The sequence below is a fragment of the Eptesicus fuscus genome, chromosome 2 (genome assembly GCF_027574615.1).
Source record: "Eptesicus fuscus isolate TK198812 chromosome 2, DD_ASM_mEF_20220401, whole genome shotgun sequence".
NCBI lineage: Eukaryota > Metazoa > Chordata > Mammalia > Chiroptera > Vespertilionidae > Eptesicus > Eptesicus fuscus.
This window is the reverse complement of record NC_072474.1, coordinates 13,753,634-13,775,219: the sequence shown is the minus strand read 5'-3', so window position 1 is coordinate 13,775,219 and position 21,586 is coordinate 13,753,634.

The window sequence follows — 21,586 nt, the reverse complement described above, 5'->3', positions numbered from 1 at the left end:
CTATGGAAGATTGTAATGATCATTACAGCAGCAATTCAGAAAAGAAAAAAAAAAGTCTTAAAAGTTTGGGATGCTATTGTAATGATTGCGAAATATTCTCTGAAATATAGACCAATATGTACATATTGCTTTTTATATCAGAGCCAACATATATTCTGGGTTATAAGAAACAAGGGGAACATAAACTGCCCATTTTCAACCTTTCTGACAACCATCTTTGCCTCTCTGGCCTCTGCTTCTTGGGGCTTTTAGAATCCAAATGTGAACTACTTCTGTCAGAAGACAATCCAAATATTGGAAGTTGTGACCACCACTCAATCAGCTCTGCTTCCTTGTAGCACAGCCAAATTAGGGAGAAATGCTGTTTGATTTGAATGCCTTTTATTTCTTTCTCTTGCCTTACTGCTCTGGCTAGGACTTCCAGTACTATCTTGAATAAGAGTGGTGAGAGTGGACATCCTTGTCTTGTTCCCGATCTTAGGGGAAAAGCTTTCACTTTTTCACTATTGAATATGATATTGGCTGAGGGTTTATCATATATGGCCTTTATTATGTTGAGGTACTTCCTTTTTATTCCTATTTTATTGAGCGTTTTAATCATAAATGAATGTTGTATCTTATCAAATGCTTTTTCTGTATTTATTGACAAGATCATGTGATTTTTATCCTTTCCTTGTTAATGTGGTGTATTATGTTGATTTGTGAATGGTGAACCATCCTTGTGCCCCTAGAATGAATCACACTTGATCATGATGTATTATTTTTTGGATGTACTGTTGTATTCAATTAGCTAGTATTTTGTTTAGGATTTTTGCATCTGTAGTCATCAGAGCTATTGCCTGTTCTTTTCTTTTGTTGTGTGTGTGTTATCTTTGCCAGGTTTTGGTATCAGGGTTACATTAGCCTTGTAGAACCTGTTAGAATGGCCATTATCAACCATACAAGCAATAACAAGTGATGGAGAGGTGTGGAAAAAAGGCAACCCTCATTCACTGCTGGTGGGAATGTAGACTGGTACAACTACTATGGAAAGCAGTCTGGCAATTCCTCAAAAAACTAAGAATAGAGCTACCATATGACCCAACAACCCCACTCCAGGGTATTTGCCCAACAACTCAAAATCATTTATATTCAAAGATATATGCACCCAACACGGAAACAGCCAAAGTGCCCTGCCATAGAGGCCTGGATAAAGAAAATGTGGTATATGTACACAATAGAATACTACTCATCCATAAGAAAGGATGAAATAGCGTTATTTGCAACAACATGGATGGACCTTGAGAACTTTATGCTAAGTGAAATAAGTCAGAAAGGAAAGCTAAGAACCATAAAATTTCACTCATATGTGGGATCTGAAATGTATGAACACAAACATTAGTGTAGTGGTTGCTGTGGAGTGGGGGTAGAAGAGGTACCTTTATGAAGTGAAAGGAGAAGACTTGACTCTGGGTGGTGGACACATGGTGCTATATACAGGCTTTGTAACTTAGAAATTCACACATGAAACCTATATATGTTCATGTTGACCAATGTCACCCCAATAAAATTTAATTAAGAAAACCAGAAAATTATTTGGGGAAAAGTGTTTCAAAAATGTGAATGGGAATTCACTTTTAGAACCAGATTAGATTAGAACTCAAATAAAAGAAAATCAATATATTAACTTGATATGTCAAGTAAATGTAATGTGTGAGTTCATAAAATGATAATTAATTACATAATTTCATCTATTATTTCAAGGAGCATAATCTACTCTTTTCAAATTGGGTTATGAACTACAAAAAAAAAAAAAGGAAATTATATAAAACTAGAGGCCTGGTGCACAAAATTTGAGCACGGGGTGGGGAGTCTCCTCAGCCCAGCCTGCAACCTCTCCAATCTGGGACCCCTTGGGGAATGTCCGACTGCCGGTTTAGGCCCGATCCTAAACCGGCAGTCAGACATCCCTCTCACAATCCTGGACCGCTGGCTTTGAATTGCTCACCTGTCTGCCTGCCTGGTTTCCCCTAACTGCCCCCTCTACTGGCCTGGTTGCCCCTAACTGCTACCCCTGCCAGCCTGGTTGCTCTGAACTTCCCCCCCTGCCAGCCTGGTCACACCTTACTGCCCCCCTGCCAACCTGGTCACCTCCAACTGACCCCCCGCTGGCCTGGTTGCCCCACACAGCCTGCTGTTCAGCCATTTGGTTGTCCCTCACTAACCCCCCTGCCAGCCTGGTCATAGGCAGCCATCTTGTGAGGGCATGAGGGTTAATTTGCATATTACCTCTTTATTGTATAGAATGAGGGATAGCAATTATTTTTAAAATACCATTTTTTTCTTATGAGGACTTTATATTTATATCCTTAAAGGAATTAATGAAATACAAGTAAGAAGCATATATTATCGGAGAAAAAAATTGACTGAAAACATAAAATGTCCAGATTCTACCAGAGGTGAAAAGTAATCATTTAAATCTAAGCAGTTAATTGAAATCCATAAATAGTAAGCCAGAATTTGAAAAACTTCAGTAATTTTGTAAGCTAGAGATCTTTTATGAATACAGAACAGAAAGAAAAATTCCATAACAAGAATAGTAAAATGGATGTGTTTTAATTATGAAAGAAATGCCATTCCTATACTAGAATTGCATTTTATGCTGCTTTATAAATTTGCATGGCATATACATGTATTTCTATTTTTGACATATTAAAGAGTAGCTGGAGGCTGAAACTATTGAATATTGAAATATATTTGATTCCTTTAGTATTACTATCTCATTTCTTATTCCTTGAGAAACATAATTTAATTATTCATGAAATTTGTGTTCTCATTTGTAAGAAATAAAATCTCATAGACTCTTAGGATTTCTGGATAGTTTCTATTTTTTTTCTCCTGGAAACAACATAAAATCACATAAAATTTTTTTGAAATTTGATATCATTATAATTAGAACTAGGAAATGGGTAAAAAAATGATCTTCTACTCTCTAGGGAAAAGCAGTTTTCTTAACTTCCTGTTATTAAGAAGATAACAGTAAAATATGGAGAAGACTGTTTCCTACATCACTTTAGAAAGGATGATTTTTAAATGGCCCCATCATTGTAAGTAAAGTAGTATAGACAAAATCAAGAGAATATTTGTGAAGAGGATTTCTGTTACCATGTCTCAGCAGGAACCAGAGGTTCACTCAACTAAGGAAAATTAGAGGGAGATTTTAATAGAGACTATTGTATCAAGTTGTAGATAGAATATAGTGAAACTTCAGAGGATAGTTCAATATTGATGTGCTTTTAATAGTGGAATTATTATCACCCTGAGGCTGGAAAGAATGAGAAGTAAGAGTCATTTCTGGAAACCAAGAGAAAGTCACATACAGAACGACACTTTGAGAGAAGCAGTGACCTTCAGTCAAGGGACATAGTTACACAATGACCAATTACTAAAAAGGCCAAAGAGATGCAATATCTAATCTCACTCGCCTCCCTCCCTTCAATATCCTGCCAAGTCCCCTAATTAGCTGAGTTCTGTCAGAAGCCAGAGCACAAGGGATTCCATTGGTAAAGTCCATGTAGGTCTGAGAATAGGTAGAGAAGGACAGAGAATGTGTCTTAGCCATATATTAGTCAAGATTCTACAGAGAAATAGAACCAACACCATATATATATCGTGTTGGTTCTATTTCTCTGTAGAATCATATATATATATATAGATATATATATCTTACCTAATAATAGACAATTATGTAAATTGACTGTACCTTCGCTATGCCCACAGCCAATCAGAGTGAGTGAGCATGCAAATTAACCCACCAAAGATGGCGGTTGATTTGCATATGAAGGCAGGGCGGGCAGCACCATGGCCTGCTTCGGGGGGTACGGGTCCATCTGGGGCAGAGGAGGCCCTGCGGGCAGCGCTAGACACCGCCCACAAGGTACCAGTTCATGGCCGGGGAGGCGGTGGGGTGGGCAGCACCAGACAGCACAGGAGGGGTCCGGGTTCATCTCAGACCCCAGGAGGGGCAGCGGCCTGCCTAGCCGCTCCTGGAAGTCCCTGGGAGCATCGCTGCCCGGGGGAGGCGAGGCCGGACCGGCCTAGCCGCTCCCGAGGGGTCCCTGGGCAGATCGCCGCCCTGGGGAGGCGAGGCCAGACCTGCCTAGCCACTCCCGGGGGTCCCTGGGAACATTGCAGGCATGGGGCTGCTGAGACCCAGACCTGGCCTCTGGCCACAGATTCATAGCTTCACGGAGATCGAGGGCAGGGATCTGCCTCATCTGCAGAGAGACAGAGGTTCTGCAGTGGCCCCTAGATGGACTCTCGGGCAGAGGGGCAAGGACCCTCACCCCTGAGGCGGGGTTTGAGGGGTGGTGCCACCTCAGTGGAAGGGTGCTGCACTGCAGGGTACTGGACTGACTAATGTGATTCAGAGAAGCTCCCAGTGCTAACCAGCCTTTCTCAGGCAGCCTTCACACTTCAGAGGCAGTGACTCCTGTTCCTGCCTTGACCCAAAAGCAAGCCCGCGGTGCCCTGCCCCATGGCAGAGCATGCCTAGGCAGTGAGTGCGAAGCCTTCCACCTGCTCTGGAGAAGGGGGGGCAGTAAAGAATGGGGGGGGGCAGGGGATGGGGAGAGGAAAGAATGTGGAGCATCCGCAATGAAGAGGTGCTTGAGAAAGAGGCTTGGAAGCCTGACTGGAAGGTTTGTTCTGTTTGCCTGGCGACTGCCTCTTAGGAAGCACAAAGAGCATGGCTCTGAGGGCTTCCTGTGTGCTGAGTCAAGTTCCACAGCCAACTGGAATTGGCCTCAGTTTCCTGGTCTGTAAAATGGATGAAGCGTGTCTCAGTGCCTTCACTGAGCTTTGATGGCCAATTGAGATACTATATAAAGAAAATGTGGGAAGAAGTGAGAAAGAAAAGGAAGGATGAGCAACACAAAAGAAAGACTGGAAGGAACCTGTAAACCCATTGTCACTTAAATAGGGAATAGAGTCAATAGTGTTGTAATGATGGTATGATGCCAGGTGGGTACTAGAAATATCAGGGAACACTTTGTAAAGTATATGATTGTCTAACCACTATTCTGTAACTAATATAAAACCTGAAACCAATACAAAATAATATTGAGTGTAATGAAATGAAAATTAGAGTGAAATTTTTATAAATTTCAAAGTTTAAATAAAGGCTGTAAAGGAAGGAAGGGGAGAATAAAAATAGTGTTTTTCATTTTACCACTTCATTAAAAAGACAGCTGTTTATATGGTGCTTTTATACTTTTATACTTTTCTAAGTCATTATCTCATTTTAATTTCAGGGCAACTTAAAGACAAGATAATTATTCCCTCCACTATTCAAAGAAAAGAAATCTTGGTGTCTGATCCTAATGATTCAATCATCAAGCCCTTATTGTAAAGCAGGGTTAGTAAAATTTTCTGTGCAGGGTCATATCTATACTAATAAAAGCCTTGGGGGTGATCAGGCCAGCAGGTGAGGGTATTTGGGTGCAATCAGGCCCGCAGAGGAGCAGTTAGGTGTCAATCAGGCCAGCAAGGGAACAGTTAGGGGGCAATCAGGCAGGCAGGTGAGCGGTTAGGAGCCAGCGGTCCCGGATTGTGAGAGGGATGTCTGACTGCAGGTTTAGGCCCGATTCCACAGGGATCGGGCCTAAACCTGCAGTTGGACATCCCCTAAGGGGTCCCATATTGGAGAGGGTGCAGGCTGGGCTGAGGGACACCCTCCCCAGTGCACGAATTTTGTGCACCGGGCCTCTTGTGTGTATATATATATATATATATATATATATATATATAGAGAGAGATAGAGAGAGAGAGAGAGAGAGAGAGAGAGAGATTTGTTACAGGAATTGACTCTGAAGGCCAAAAACTCTCAGGATCTGCAGTCAGATTACAGAACCTGGAATGCCCAGTGGTACAATTCATTCCAAGTCTGAAGTCCTGAGAGCCAGAAGAGCCAATGGTGTGAGTCTGAGTCTAAAGGCCTGAGAATGGGGGTCAATTGTGTAAGTCCGCTTCCAAGTCCAAATGCCAAATGTCCAAGAATAAGGGGCACCGATTCTTGAAGGCAAGAGAAGATGAATGTCCCAGCTCAGGCAGGAGAGCAAACTTGCTCTTCCTTAGTTTATTCTTTTTATTCAGTCCCTTAATGGGTTCGGTGATGCCAGCCCACATTGGTACTGTTGGATCTCTTCTACTTAGTCTACGAATACATATCTGAATCTCTTTTAAAATGATTCACACAGAAATACCCAGAGGTAATGTTTTATCAAATATATGGTCATTCCTTAGTCCAATCAAGTTGACACATAAAATTTACCATTACAGAATGGATCCGGAGAGACAAATGATGGCTATTTGGAAGTTAGTGTCTTTCCAACAGCCTTTGGAAAATATTTATAAAATAAATATTGTAATAAAAATGAGCTCCTATTTGGTTGATAAATAACCTAGTTCAGTTCAACAAACAGAGGCTTAAGATCAAATGCTTTAAAGCTCTATGTGAAAATGACTTTTTATTTCATTTTCAAAGCCCTAATCCAGGAAAGTTCTATACATGTCAAATGATTCAGTTTTGTTTTCTCTTTTAAATATGTGTTATTTTTCCATGGGTCCACAGAGTATATACAAAATAAATTGTAACCTACTTATTCCAGCATTTCAGAATCTTCTCAATCTAAAATTAATCTATTATTTTCTATCATCTCTTGTGGATATGCCATTAAAAACAATCATTTCCCATTCTTCCTGAGTTGTTTAGCTATTGGTAAACATGAGCTGTCAACTATGTTACTAAGACATAGTTATTATAGAAATGACCTAAATTTGATGGTCTGCATCTGGATTAAGGGAAATAAAAATACTGAATAGAACATACCTTTGGACTTCCCTGAATCTGGTGATTCCTGTATCAGGTATGTCCCATGCAGGAACCTAGAAGCTGTCTATGGTTTGTCACAAGAGTTATTGGCTCCTGAGGAGCATGTGACTTCATATTATTCCTACTCCTGCCTGATAGATTTTTTTCCAATGCTTTGAATACTCATTTTGAGAGACATAGAGAACCACTCCTGATAACTCTGTGGACTGCTCCAAAAACAATTCCAATTAAAGATGAATGTGTGATTCTATCCTACTGGCATGCTCTGCTTTCTCTCCTATCATTTTCTAATGAATCTGGTGCCAAGGTTGACCTTAGATGAGATGTTTAACAAATGATCAATATAGCAGGAGAGTTATACATGGGAGGGGGAAATTAGAATGCAAAATTTTACCATGTTCTAGTTCTGATAACTGTATTTAGTATAATTCACATAAGGATTTACATTTCATTGAAAATTCTAATGACCAGAAATAGAGATACTTAAATGTTTTACAGTTTTATTTTTCGTCCATGTTAAAAAAGTGGAGTTAGATTTTTCAAGTCTCTAGCAGTAGCTTTTCTATACCATTGTCAATGATACATAGCCTCTTCCAGTCTGCTCTGCCAATTCAGTGATAGCTTCCTACATAAAGTTGCCTCATAATTACATGGAGCTTCAACAAACCCATGTATTTCATGCAAATGAAAGGAACAGACAAGTGTAAAGAGATACAAGCCAAATGAAATAGCTATCTCCCTTGTCGCTGTCAAGAAGTGTTCCTGAATACAGTCAGTCCTCTGCATCCATAGATATAACCAATATTTTTAAAATATTTGAAAAAAATGTTACATTTTACTGACATGTACTATGTGGATGAATGTGTACCAAACATGTATAAAGTTTCTTCTTGTCATTTTCCCTAAACAATACAGTATAACAACTATTTACATAACATTTACATTATATTAGGTATCATAAGTAATATAGAGATGATGTAAAGTATATGGGATGATGTGCACAAGTTATATGCAAATGCTATGCCATTGTATATAAGGGACTTGGCATTCGAGATGGATCCTGGAACCAAGCCCTGGAAGATAACGAGGGAGGACTGTCTTATGCTTAACAAATTGTACTAAATTTTGACTAAGTTGACAAAAATAAGCTGCAGGAGGAGGAGGAGATGACAGAGGATGGGAAGTGTAGTTTTTTAGTTAGAAAAACTGTTTCCACTAACAAAATTAGAATTTTAAAAAATATATTTTTATTGAATTTATTGAGGTATCATTGGTTAATAAAAAATACATATGAGAGGTTATATCAATTTCTGTAAGTCACTCCTTTTCTTTACTAGTTAACTTTTCTAAATTTTCTGAGGCTAAATAAAAAGGAACAATGTAATATCACAGAAATTGATTTCCATCTCAATCCTTTTCTAAATCTTGTTTATATTTTTAGTAGTAATATAGCATTGGCATGTTATTAGCATGGCCTTTTCTTCCTACAATTTTACAAAATGAGTGTGATATACACTGAGTGGCGAGATTATTATGATCTCTGAATGCATAATAATCTGGTCACTCAGTGTATATCCTATATAATAAAAGGTTAATATGCAAATTGTCCCCTTGACCAGGAGTTCGACCAGCATGGAGGCTGGCCAACTGCCCATGTCTCCTCCCCCTGGACAGGCTGGCCGGACCCCACCCATGCACGAATTCATGCACCGGGCCTCTAGTAATATATATATATATATATATATATATATATATATATATATATATATATACTGAGTGGCCAGATTATTATGCGTTCAGTGATCATAATAATCTGACCACTCAGTGTATATTACACTAGTGACCCGGTGCACAGATTCATAGACATTGAAAGGAAATTAATTAGAAGGTGGCCAGCGAGGCATGACTGGGTGAGACGGGCCAGACACACCCTAGAGCCAACTTCCCGTGGTCCCTCCCTGGCGTCTGCAGAGTGAGCAGGTCCCTCCAGCAGGTGGGGTCCCTCCGCCTGGCCTCCGGGGATCAGGCCAAAACCAGCTCTCTAACATCCCCCAAGGAGTCCCGGAGTGTGAGAGGGCATTCTGCAAAGTTGCTGTGGTACAGGGTGTGGAATGCAACACAAGTGTGCAATAAACCATATTCAGGGCGACAGTGCCCCGGCAACAACATAACCCATGGCCGAAGGTGGAATTGCTTGTCCCCATGAGGAATCGGGCTCCCTCCTCTCTGGTTTCAGGGTGCGTCACCTGAGAACTGCCACTGCCAAGTCACTGCAGCTTGACAGCTATAATGAGGGTTCCCTTTTCTCCACAAACTTTCCAACACTAGTTATTACCTGCCTTGTTGATAATAGCCATTCTAACAGGGGTGAGGTGGTAAATCATTGTACTTTTGATTTGCATTTTCCTAATAGGTAGTGAAGTTGAACACTTTTCATATATCTGTTGGCTGTTTGTGTTTTCTTGGGAGAGGTGTCTTTTCAGGTCCTTTGCCCTTCTTTTTGTTTTGTTTTGTTTTTTGTTGATCCTCTTCAGAGGATACATTCCCAAATGATTTTTAGATAGAGTGTAAGAGATGGGGGAAGGGGAGGGAGAGAGAGAGACAGAGAGAGAGATAGAGACATTGATGTGAGACACGTGGACTGGTTGCCTTCTGCATGCACCCCTAAAGTTGACCTGCAGCCCAGATATGTGCCCTTGACCAGGAATGGAACTCAAAACCCTTCATTGCCTGGCTGATGTTCTACCACTGAGCTGCAGTGGCCACAGCCTTGCCCATTCTTTAATTGGATTGTTTGTTTGGTGTTAAGTTGTATGAGTGATGGGGAGCATAAGACATTTTTTAGGCTAGCAATCTGAATTTGTCCCAGTAACCTGCTTTCTACTACACTCTCTTGCTAGCCGATAATTAACTCCATTTGTGAAACCATGTAGGAGACTAGCAGCAGACTCTGTACCTAAGTTAATCAATGTTCTTAATGCACATTCCTGTTAGCCTATAGTCTAGTCACTGCCTCTTCCTTAATTATCTGGTCTCGAAAGAGCTATTTACCTAAATACTTCCAATTTATAAGGGGCCATAAACCAAGGATGTACCGGCTTAACTAGAGGGAGGTCACTGGCACCATCCAGGATGGACATTAGATACAATCTAAGTTAACCATTCTAACTGATTCTTGAGGGGGGTGGGGAGGGGGGCTGTGAGAGTCCACTACAGAAGAAATAAAGAAACTCAGGAATATATATAGAGGAAATCTCATTGTCCAAGTTGTTCAGGATCTGGATCTTAGGATCCCCTGAACCAGCAGCACTGCTTTGAATAAAGGCTTTTTCCTGAGACCTCAGAGTGTCCAACTGTCTCTTCCATGCCAATTCCATAAATTCTGTATTCCATAACATTTGGTGCGTTGGCCGGGAACGTGTCAGTTGCGACTGACTCTTGAGGCCACCGCTGATGAGAGTGGACTCCGGGGCACTTGGACCTGGGCTCTGTGACCCTGGGAAGGTGCTACTGACTTATTTGCCGGTTCCTGGCCTCGTGGGGCCCGGGAAGACTGCTGCACTTCCGCGCTCCAAGTGGACTCTCCTGAGGCAGGAAACACCTTTTCTGGACCAGACGGTCTGATGGGTGAGTGTCCCCTGGGGAATCAGTCCGAGGGCAGGCCTGCCTTTAGGGGCAGAAGAAGTAGCTGATTACTACTTAAGCAAAATATTTGCCTCAGTTCAGGGACTTTCCATGAGTGGAAGTCAAAACTTGGACTGACTGTTTTGTGAATGAGAGTGTGAAAACCGTGCTCCACAGCGAAAAGCTATAGAGCCTGTGTAAGCCCTACCCCGCGGTTCCATGCTGACCTCACACGGCTAAGGGAGGTGACATCACCTGGGGGACTGAGGCAACTTGGTCCCTCCCTGCGGTGGCGATCTGGGTCTGGGGTTTATATGAATCCTCCATCAAAGCTAAGAGGCATCTAAGTCCGGGCGACCGGCCACGGCCAGGGGGGCAAAGTGAAAGTTACCGCCTGTTTGTCTTGCGTCTCCGTGCATTGGGTGGGGCTACATACTTGCAACATGGAAAGTAGCTCCTCAACACCCATTGTGCTAGAATGTATGTTAAGGAATTTTAAGAAAGGATTTGCTGGCGACTATGGGGTAAAATTGGTCCCTTGGAAGTTAAAAAGAATATGTGAAATAGACTGGCCATCTTTTGGAGTAGGATGGCCACCGGAGGGCACATTGGATGTCCCCACAACTAGGAATGTTCACAGAATTATAACAGGAGACCCAGGTCATCCTGATCAGTTCCCTTATATTGATCAGTGGCTAGGCATAGTTCTGTACAAGCCTCCTTGGATCCGGCTCTGCGGGTGTAAGAAGGGACAGAGTAAGGTCTTAGTGGCAGGAGAACAGAAGCAGGCAGCAGAAGAGAAACAGGTCCCTCAGAACGAAGCTCAGCCCCCTATTCTACAGGAACCCCCTGAGGAAGTCCCGCCAGTTTTACCACCTCCATATGTGCCTCAAGTGGCACCCAGTGCTCCCTTGCCTGGTCAGGGAAGTTTAGATACACCACCTCCTTCTGTCTCTCCCCAACTGGACTCTCCAGAGCCAGTTGGATGGCACTTGCGCTCAACTGATCAGAGACCCGGGCCACATCCAGCCTTCCAGATGCCTCTCAAGGAGATTTGGGGTCCCCTAGTGCTTGGAGAAGATGGGGCCCTACAAGAGGGGAGACCAGTCTTTTACTATCAGCCTTTTACCACGACCGATCTCCTGAATTGGAAGCATCACACTCCTACTTATTCTGAAAAACCTCAGGCCATGATAGACCTCCTTGAGTCAATATTCCAGACCCAGAAGCCCACCTGTATAGACTATAAGCAGCTCCTTTTCATGCTCTTTAACACTGAGGAGCACATGAGAATAGTAACAGAGGCTGGGAAGTGGCACCAGACCCAGGCCCCGGCAGGGATATTAGACACAGACAGATGGGCCAGGGAGGCCCTCCCAGCTGAGGAACCTAATTGGGACCCGAAATCAGAAGACGGAAGGGCCAGGCTAGAAAGATATTGGCTGGCCTTCCTTCAGGGGGTGAGGGCTGGGGCCAAGAAGCCCACCAATATGGCTAAGACGTCTGAGGTCTTCCAGAAGCCTGATGAAAGTCCAGCGGCTTTCTATGAGAGACTATGCGAGGCATACTGGTCTATACTCCTTTTGATCCTGAAACCCCAGAATATCAAACTATGGTAAATGCAGCCTTCGTGGGCCAAGCCCAGCCTGACATAAGGAGAAAGCTACAGAAGCTAGAAGGATTTGCGGGGGAATAAAACACCACCGAGCTCTTAGAAATAGCAAACAAGGTTTTCATTAATCGAGACAGGGCGGCTAAGAAAGAAGCAGAGGAGAGACTGAAAAAGGAAGCAACCTTGATAGTGCTGGCTATCAAGGAATCAAGCTCCCAGACAGATAAGAAAGGAAAACAAGAACCTGGGCCAGGGGGACGGAGGACAAACCTGAAGCAAGACCAGTGTGCTTATTGTAAGGAGTCTGGACACTGGAAGAATGAATGTCCAAAGTGCCAGAAAGGGAGGTCAGGGTCATCCAACCCACCTGGCTGCTACTGGCCAGAACCACCTGAAGCAGACCTTATTGGGCTGACAGCAGCTGACTCTGACTAGGACAGACCGGGCTCTTTTCAGCTGGGCCCCCACGAGCCCATGGTCAGAATGAAAATAGGGGGCCAGACTGTGGACTTTATGGTTGATACGGGAGCTGAGCACTCAGTAGTCACACAGAGAGTAGCGCCTCTCTCAGAAAAGGAGGTCACCATTATCAGAGCTACTGGGGACCAGACCCATAGATCATTCTGCCGCCCTCGCCGATGCCAACTTGGCGGCCACCAAGTAATTCAGGAATTCCTATACTTGCCAGATTGTCCAGTACCTCTGATGGGTAGAGACCTTTTATCCAAGATGGGGGCAGAGATCACCTTTGCCCCAGATGGCTCAGCACAGCTGAGCTCAGATGAGGAGACCTCTCCAATGATCCTGTCCTTAGCAGTGCCCAGGGAGGAAGAATGGGGGCTTTATACCCCTCAGACAAAGGCCTCACCATTAGAGCCTGAATTAGAAGAAGAATTCCTGATGGTCTGGGAAGAAGGAAATCCCCCTGGCCTGGCTAAGGACCACCCCCCAGTATTAATTGACTTAAAGCCTGGGACACAGTCTGTCAAAATCCACCAATATCCAATTCCAAGGGAGACATGCCTAGGAATCCAGGTCCACTTAGACCGGCTGCTTCAGTGGGGAATTCTTAAATGAGTCCAGTCTCCATGGAACACTCCTCTTGCCCTTCTAAAAGCCTAGGACTAATGACTACCACCCGGTGCAGGACCTGCGGGCTGTTAATGAGGCTGTTATAACCCTGCATTCGGCGCTGCCAGACCTCTACCCTCTTCTGGGACTCATTCCATCAGAGGCAGAATGGTTTACACGTCTACATCTGAAAGATGCCTTTTTCTGCCTTCAGTTGGCACCCTCCAGTCAGCCCCTGTTCGCCTCTGTGTGGGAAAACAACTATGGGGGCCAAGGAGCAGTTCACCTGGACCAGACTGCCACAAGGGTTCAAGAACTCTCCTACTCTTTTTAGTGGATCATTAGCATCTGATCTAAGTTCCCAGGATAGGACTTGGGGTGTGTTCTATTCCAATATGTAGACAACCTCCTACTGGCTAGCTCCATGCGAGCTCAGTGCTGGGAAGGAACGCGAGCCCATCTGAGACTCTTAACTAAAACAGGTTACCGGGTGTCCAAGAAAAAGGCACAAATTTGTCAGAAAGAAGTCAAGTATCTAGGCTCCCGAATCACACGAGGGAAACGAAGGCTAGGGACTGAAAGAAAGCAGGCAGTATGTGCCATCCTAGTCCCTAGCACCCGGTGACAGATTCGGGAATTCCTGGGAGCAGCAGGGTTCTGTCGAATTTGGATCCCAGGGTTTTCAGACCTGGCTAAACCTCTCTATGAAGCTTTAAAAGGAGAAGAGAAATCATCCGAGCAGGAAAAGGCCTTCATCACTATAAAGGCAAAGCTCACTGAGGCCCCAGCACTAGGGCTACCAGATGTGAAACAGGACTTTAACCTCTTCATTCACGAGAACAATGGGGTAGCCCCAGGAGTTCTAACCCAGGAGTTTGGACCCTGGCAAAGACCTGTAGTTTATCTCTCCAAGCAGATTGACCCAGTTGCCTCTGGGTGACCCCCATATCTCAGGGCCCTTGCAGCCATGGCATTGTTAGTCAAAGAAGCAGATAAGCTTACCCTGGGACAAAACTTAAATGTAAAAGTGTACCTCATGCTGTTGTCACCCTAATGGAAGCAAGGGGGCAGCACTGGCTGACTCATGCTTGAATGACTCAGTATCGGGGGCTCCTATGTGAAAATCTGCAGGTGCGATTAGAAGCAGTGAGAACTCTTAATCCTGCCACCTTTTTGCCCATCGCTGAGGGGTCCCCTGAGCATGATTGCCTGGAAGTCCTAGAGGAGGTTTACTCCAGCCGGCCAGATCTAACAGACAAGCCCCTATAGAAACTGGACTTAGTGTTGTTCAGGGACAGCAGTAGCTTCCTAGATGAAGGAAAAAGACGAGCCAGGTATACAGTGATATCAGACTTTGAGACAATTGAGGCACAGGCCCTGCCTGAAGGATGGTCAGCACAGAGGGCAGAACTTTGGGCCCTATAGCCAGAGCCCTAGGACTCAATAAGGATAAGCGTGCCCACATCTAGACTGACTCGCACTATGCCTTTGCTACCCTGCATATCCATGGGGCCATATATAAGGAAAGGGGGCTCCTAATGGCCGGAGGAAGAGGAATAAAAAATCAGAATGAGATCTTGAAGTTACTAGAAGCAGTCTGGGAGCCCAAGGAAGTAGCAGTCATCCATTGTAAAGGACATCAGCGGAGCTGGGGGGTGGGGGGCAGAAGACTCAGTGACAGAAGGGAACCGTTACGCAGATACAGCGGCAAAGCTGGCTGCTAAGGAGTGCGCGGTGCCATCGTGGATCATGCTGGCTCCTGAATTGCCTGAACCTCCGAAATACACTCCTCAGGAAGAAGAATGGGCTCAGCAACAAGGAGATAAGAGAACGAAGGAATGCTGGTGGATACTCCCAGATCATAGGGTCTATGTCGCAGAACAGTTAGCCCATAAGGTAGTCCTCCAGCAGCATGAACTTACTTATTTAGGGAAGACTGTACTAGAAGCTTTGTTAGGTAGATACTACCTGATTGCCCGTCTTCCCTCCTTCTGTGCCTCAGTCTCTCAGCGTTGCCTTCTGTGCTCAGAACAATGCCAAACAGGGTCCTGTAGGACCAATAGGAGTTCAGTGCTGTGGGCAAGCACCCTTTGAGGACTTAGAGGTAGATTTTACAGAAATAGGGCCTAGCAGAGGGAATAAATACCTACTGGTCTTTGTACCTTTTCAGGCTGGGTCGAGGCATATCCCACTCGCACTGAAAAGGCGAGAGAAGTCACTAAGGCATTGCTGAAGGACATAATTCCGTGGTATGGAATGCCTCTGACCATAGGGTCAGATAATGGCCCAGCCTTTGTAGCAGAAATAGTACAACAGGTAGCTAAGGCTTTAGGAATTAAGTGGAACCTACATACAGCTTACAGGCCTCAGAGTTCAGGGAAAGTAGAGTTCATGAACCGGACTCTAAAGCAGACTATGGCTAAGCTATGCCAAGAGACAACCTTACCCTGGACAGATATCTTGCCTCTTGTACTCCTGCAGGTATGCTGTGCCCCAAGGGCGAGGGTAGGTTTTTCTCCCTTTGAAATTCTATATGGCAGACCCCCTGCCTTAATTCGGCCCAAGAGAGATTTGGGGAAAATAGGGAACTTAGGAATTCAGAAGCAAGGACTTGGAAATATTGTTTTTGAGGTCCACAGATGGGTTATTGACCCATTACCCATCTCTCTAGGAACAGCTGTACACCCTTATAAACCTGGAGACCAGGTTTGGGTAAAGGACTGGAAAAAGGAGCCTCTTAAGCCAACTTGGAAGGGACCCTATCCAGTCATACTAACCACCCCCACAGCTCTTAAGGTTGCAGGACTGAACACCTGGATCCACCACTCCCGGGTGAAGGCAGCCCACCAGCCGAGTGATGCCCAGCCTGAGTGGAAGGTGACTTCTGACCAGAAACACCCCCTGCAGATCACCCTCAAGAAGATAGCGGACCTGGCTGATCACCATGCTCCAAGGAATTCAGATAACACCCTGCTGAATTCTCCCTAACACTAATCTTTCTTTCTTATCTCCTCCTGAAAGTAATAGGCTCTGGTATTTCTGTATAATCATTGTTTTTATCTTTCTAACAATTCTTATTTTGTCTTTTTATGAGTGCCACTGGGACCCTAGGCTAGTACCAGGAGGAGAACTCTTCTGCCCTTGCTGGGACACAGAAGCATTATAAAATTACTGCCTCTTACACAGCAAAGGAACAAGATGAGGCTGAGGCTGATTCTTTTACTGAACTCTCTTAATTTCGACCACTCCCAGGTCTACACTCTGCCTCTTAAGAATCTCCTAAGTCCTCACTATCTCTACCGAACGCTTAACCTCACCCTCTCCCTCTTAAATCAGACCAACCCAGCCTTAGCCAGGGAATACTGGCTCTGCCTTTCCCTCTCTTCTTCAGCATATGTAGCCGTCCCTACACCCATCGAGGGATGGAACCAGGCAAAAATCACTCTGGCTTATAAAAAAGAGAAGGGGAATATATTTTCTGAAAGAGCTGACACCCTATTAGGTGATTATCCTACTGCCCAGGCAAACCAAGCCTCCCTTCTCTTTCATACCTATGTTCAATCTCTGGTTAAAGTAGCTTCGTCCTCTCTCCCAGTCACAGGCCCTATCGCTCTACACACCCCACTACTCACCCCAGCCCCTTTATGCTTTACAAGATCACAGGGTAATATGTCAATGGGTGACCTCCCATCCTCTGCTTGCAACAGCACAGTCCAACTGGAACTACCAATACCTACTGGTCCCAACGGATTGACTACCAGGTCTCCCTGGAAGCCAATGGTCATTTTCTGCAACCAGTCTGTTTTACTTCTTATCCAATAGTCCAGGCCTGCGGCTTCAATTGTTCTTTTCCTTCCCTTTCACTTTTTCCTTGGATAACACCTCATACTAGTATTCCTACCCATTTTCACTGCAAAAGAGTCTCAACCTCTCACCTGTCACCCCTTATCGGAAGTGCCATGGCAGCCACCCTCTCAGTTTGGAACACAGAATCAGGACAGAGACCCCCATACCCTGCAACTCACCTTTTTTCTCTACACCTTTCAGCTTGTCTCCATAATCAGAGAATCTTCTTCCTCTGTGGACAAAACACGTATGTCTGTCTCCCCACAAACTGGACAGGGACTTGCACTCTCATCTATCTCTCACCCAATGTAGATATAACCCCCAATAATCAGTCCTTGCCCGTCCCCGGAACACACCATATCCAATACAAAAGAGCAGTCCAGCTAATGCCTCTCCTCACAACACTCAACATTACAGCAGGGGTTAGCACTGGAATAGGGGGACTGGCAACTTCCCTCTCCTACTATTGGAGCCTATCCAAAGGCCTTGCTCAGAGCTTAGAAGAAATAGCCCAAAGTATTGTTGCAGTACAGGATCAGATTGACTCACTGGCAGCCGTTACTCCCCAGAATCAAAGAGGACTGGACCTTCATACAGCGGAAAAAGGAAGGCTGTGTCTGTTCCCTGAGGAAGAGTGCTGTTTTTATGCCAACCAGTCTGGTATTGTAAGGGATGGGGCCAAGAAGCCAGCTGATCAGGCTTCAAAAAGAAGACGGGAATTATCGGAATCTTGGAGTTCCTGGAATAATATATGGAACTGGGCCTCCTGGGTACCTCCACTAGCAGGCCCCACTTAATGATACTCCTAGCTCTGTTATTTGGCCCCTGTATATTCAATATGCTAACGCAGTTTATCTCTTCTTGTTTAGAAGTCTTTAAGTTCCAAATGGTACTACAACCAGGACCCCGCACTACTCTGACCCTCTTGGGGAAGATGATGAAGACTCGACATACTGAACCCCTTTATTTCGATGTCCCCTTTCAGCCAGAAGCAGTTAGAGTGGTCGTCATCCCTATCCCCAATCACTGAGTCTTCTATAATCCCCGAGGCTAAGGTTAAGGCTAGCTTGTGGATCAAGAGGGGGGAATGATGGGGAGCATAAGACATTTTGGGGGCTAGCAATCTGAATTTGTCCCAGTAACTTGCTTTCTACTGCACTATCTTGCTAGCTGATAATTAACTCCATTTGTGAAAGAATGTAGGAGACTAGCAGCAGACTCTATACCTAAGTTAATCAATGTCCCTAATGCACATTCCTGTTAGCCTATAGTCTAGTCACTGCCCCTTCCTTAATTATCTGGTCTTGCAAGAGCTATTTACCTAAATACTTCCAATTTACAAGGGGCACTAAACCAAGGATGTAACAGCTTAACTACAGGAAGGTCACTGGCGCCACCCAGAATGGACATTAGATAGGATCTAAATTAACCATTCTAACTGATTCTCAAGGTGGGTGGGGGGTGCGTGGGGGGCTGTGAGAGTCCACTACAGGAGAAACAAAGAAACTCAGGAATATATATAGAGAAAATCTCATTGTTCAAGTTGTTCAGGATCTGGATCTTAGGATCCCCTGAACCAGCAGCGCTGCTTTGAATAAAGGCTTTTTCCTGAGACCTTAGCGTGTCCAACTGTCTCTTCCATGCCAATTCCATAAATTCCATATTCCATAACATGAGTTACTTATATATTTTAATATTAACCCCTTATTAGAGCTGTTATTTGCAACTATCATCTCCTATTTGGTCGGTTGCCTATATGTTTTGTTGTTCATTTCTTTTGGTGTGCAGACACTTTTGTTTGATATTGACCTGTTCATTTATTTTTGCCTTTGTTTCCCTTGCCTTTGGGGTCAAATTCATAAAATATTCTTTATGACCAAGGTTATAAGTTTAGTACCTATGTTTTTTTCTATGTAATTTATTGTTTCAGATCTTATATTTAGCTCTTTGATCTGGTTTGAATTAATTTTTGAACATGGGGACAAACTGTAGTCTATTTTAATTCTTTTGCATGTAGCTTTCTGATTTCCTCAGCACCATTTATTGAAGAGGTTTTCTTTTCTCCCTTATCTATTTTTGACTCATTTGTTAAACATTATTTGCCCATATACATCTATTTTTATTACTGGGCTCTCAATTCTGTTCCACTGATCTGTGTGTCTATTTTTCTAAAAATACCATGCTATTTTGATTATTGTAGCTCTGTAGTATAATTTGAAGTGAGGTAGTGTGATACCTCTGGTTTTGTTCTTTTTTCTCAGATTTACTTTGGCTATTCAGGGTCTTTTGTCATCCAATACAAATCCAATTATTTTTTAAATCTATGTCTTTTTTTTTTAATGTCATTGAGATTTTGATAGGGATTGCGTTAAACCTGAATATTACTTTGTGTAATATGGCCATTTTAACTATGTTGATTCTTCCAATCCATGAACATGGGATATTTTTTCCATTTCATTATATTTTTTTTCCAATCTATTTTAATAATGCTTTGTAGTTTTCAACATAGAGGTCCTTCATATCCTTTGTTACATTTATTCCTAGGTATTTTATTCTTTTTGTTGCAATTGCAAAATAATTGTATTTTTTCATTTCTTTTTCTGAAATTATTTTGTTAGTATATTGATTTTGTATCCTACAACTTTACTATATTTGTTTATTGTTCCTAATAGTTTTTTGATGTAGTGTTTAGGGTTTTCTATATAAACAATAATCTAATCTGCAAAAAGTGATACTTTTACTTCTTCATTCCCAATTTGGATGCCAAAATGTACATTCTTGAGACGAATCAGTTCTACGCTGTCAGCCTCTGGATTTTGACCAGAGATGGTAATCCTCTAGATGACAGGTGGTCTGGATTTCCTTGGTCCTTCAGGCATAATCAGAGAGTTCTCTCAAAGTTTGATGTATATCCAGGCATTGATGCGGGACTGAAAGTTTCAAAAGTTTAAGTTCTCAGGCTAGTTACAAAAAAAAAAAGAAAAATAGAATCATTTCCTCATGCTTCAACTTACTTGATTTTAGTAATTTAGCAGCTTGAGTCTAATGACTTCATTTTATTACTTTACTCTATTCTTCACTTTCTAGTCCATATTCTGGAGTGAATAGAGTGGTTAACTAATTTTCATTATTCCTATTGAGTAGAGTTATCTGTTCAAATCTCATCTGCATAAAAGCACTAGCCCAGTTCTTTACAATTTACAGCCTAACTCGGCTTTCTTTAGTAGAGGTCTATTTCAGAAAAAAATGATCATGGGCTTGAAAAAAATTTTGTTTGAGTAGTATTTGATAGGAGATTACTTCCCTAGTTATCCCATCTAATAATAGGCAAATATGCAAATTGACCATGCCTCCGACACACCCAAAAGCCACGCCCACAGGCCACACCCACCATTCAATCAGAGCGAGTATGCAAATTAACCCAAACCAAGATGGCTACAGCCACAGAGAGCAAGGTTTCCTAGGTAACCAAGCTTTCCATAGCCATTGCAGGCCTAAGCCTCCACTCAAGCTACAAAGTTTCAATTATAAAAGGTAAACAAATTCAAACAAATGGCGGCAGAATGGAGCTTGAGAGAGCAGGCCAGGGTTGCCGCCGGCAACACGGGAAACAAAGCTTTCCGAACACCCTGGCCAGGCCCACCCGCTTATGGCAACAAAGTTTCAATTATAACCCCAACACAAATGACTGTGGGCCTCGGAGGGAGCCCCAGGCTTGGCTCCACTCCAGGTTACAAAGTTTCAATTGTAGAAGGAAAATAAATTCCAGATACCAGGGCCTCTGCTTGGGTTGCCAGGGGGCATGGCTGGCCTGCAAACCACCACAGGCCCCTCGCTCAGGTTGCCCCATGCCCCAAGGGTACCCCACCCTGATCAGGGACACCCTTCAGGGCAAACCAGCTGGCCCCCACCCCTGTACCAGGCCTCTATCCTATCTAATAAAAGGGTAATATGCAGATTGATCATCACTGCAACACACAATATAGCTGCCCCCATGTGGTCAAAGATCCTGCCCCCATGTGGACACAGGATGGCCACCACAAGATGGCCAGCAGGAGAGGGCAGTTTGGAGGCACCTGGCCTGCAAGGGAGGGCAGTTGAGAGGGACCAAGCCTGCAAGGGAGGGCAGTTGGAGGTGATCAACCCTGCAGGAGAGGGCAGTTAGGGGTGACCAGGCCAGCAGAGGAGGGAAGTTGGGGGCAAACAGGCTGGCAGCAGAGTGGTTAGGGGCAATCAGGAAGGCAGGCAGACAAGCAGTTGGGAGCCAGCAGTCCTGGATTGTGAGAGGGATGTCCGACTGCCCGTTTAGGCCTGGATCGGGCCTAAACGGGCAGTCGGACATCCCTGGAGGGGTCCCATATTAGAGAGGGTACAGGCTGGGCTGAGGGACAACCCCCCTCCATGCACGAATTTCGTGCACCGGGCCTCTAGTTTTAACATATAAACCACCTTTTTGATAATATAGCATTTGGGGCTTCAAAACTTCAGGTTTTTTTTTTTTTCTTTTCACATTGCTCTTTTACATTGTTTGATGGCTATGCAGGTGTTTAATAGGTTAATTT